Below are 1,835 nucleotides of genomic sequence, written 5' to 3'. Positions count from 1 at the left end.
ATTGCTCCGGCGATAAGCTTTTGCGCGTTCAGCTTATGACGGTATTAGCATGAGTCTGACCTTTAGCGGAGGCCGACGTCCCGCAAAACGACAAGCAAGAGCTGTGCTGTACGGAGAGGTGCTATAATCGGCATATAGTAAGCCTTCCAGCTTAATCAAACAGCGCGTTGTGCTTAAAACCTCATAGACGGCAGAACTATACTAAAAATGGCAGGAATAGAAGAAAAGGAACAAACCTCAGAAAAAATGGCTCCAATCTCTATGAAGATAATGGAGAAAGTCATCGTGTCCAACATTCCGAGAAACATGCACCCGGAGAGGGACGCTGAAAGAAGAAACATAGCCAGAGCCATAGAAAGAAAAGTCCAGTCCAGGCCGTACTAATACACGGTATACACTTATGCCGCGGTCGGAATCTACCTCCTTCGCAGCGTCGGTGGCTGTAGATGCGGCTGGGAAGTGCAAAAGAGACATGATAGCCGAGGCTCTAGCAATTTGGAGTCCCCACCAGAAATATTTAATAGGCAGATTAGACCGAATTCAGAACCTTCAAGTACGCTTTGTATACTCGAACTATTCCAGGCACTCCAGCATCTCTAACCTACTAAAGAAAGCAGATCTACACAACCTAGCTCAGCGTAGAGTATTATAAAGACTGAAGTTCTTGTACCTACTTTATCACGGACACTTCAACATAAAAAAAAAAGAAACATACCTTCAGGAACCATTCTACCACTCCTCAAGGACTAACAATACGAAAGCACTTCGTCAACCCATAAGCCACATTAATGTTCACAAATATTCCTTGTTCCCTTCAGCTATCCATTACTGGAATAAACTACCATCCACTGTTGTGAACTGCAGCACAGTCGAATCTTTCTTACAACATGTTAATCACCTTGATCCAACATTCTCACCGTGATGCTTCTGTAATGATGAAATTGTATTGTTTATTTAGCTGTGCATATACCTGTCTCCCTTGTTCGATCCGCAATTGTAATTTTTTTTTGTGCCTTGTATCCACTCCTGCATGGGCCCGAGAAGAGCCTGCAGTATTCGCAAATAAATAAAATAAATAAAATCACAGAAGCAGAGCAGCTTGCGATCGCGCTAGCCCTCACCACTGACAAAGCCAAAGTCATCATTAGCGACAGAAGAACCGCGGTGATGAACTACTCGAGAGTAAAAATCGGCAACAAAGCGGCCGAAGTAAAAGAATGTGCAGTGTTAGACAGACATGTTAGACTAACATGGACCTCAGCACATACTGGGGATCCAGACAATGAAACCGCGGACAGAACTGCTCGTCTAGTATTACTAAGACGAGCGCTCTGTTGCGATGGAGCAAGCAAGATAGTGGAAGAGGAATACTCTACTCCAAGGAAGAAGATGGCCATTCAAAGGGAGGACAGAAGAAGGCTGCGCATTTTAGAAAGGAAGGAGCTGAGCTACAGAGAGTGCAAGACACTAAAACGACTGCACGCGGAAAACTACCCCTCCCAGAGATAGAGAGCATGGACCAAACCAAAAAAGAAAGAAGAAAAGGAACGAAGACAAGAAGAAAAATGTACCTTTGTGGAGGAGTGGCCGACATTGATCACATCATCAGATAATGTGAAGAAGCTCCAGGAAAAAGCAAGTATGAAGATGATAGAATACGGAATGAAACCTTAAGAAGCTCAGAATCCAGGGGTGCAAAAGGAACTGATCAAATTGGCAGCAGCACCATCGCTTAAATTTAAGCGTTAGTCTAGCAGTAAATAAAACCGCTACACCTCTCCCGGAGGCCTGCGTCCCGTGCCGGAGAGGGCAGGTTGAGTAACCGGCTGAAACAA

This window comes from Amblyomma americanum, chromosome 6 (genome assembly GCF_052857255.1).
Source record: "Amblyomma americanum isolate KBUSLIRL-KWMA chromosome 6, ASM5285725v1, whole genome shotgun sequence".
NCBI lineage: Eukaryota > Metazoa > Arthropoda > Arachnida > Ixodida > Ixodidae > Amblyomma > Amblyomma americanum.
The sequence above is the reverse complement of the archived record's forward strand: the minus strand, read 5'-3'. Positions refer to the sequence as shown.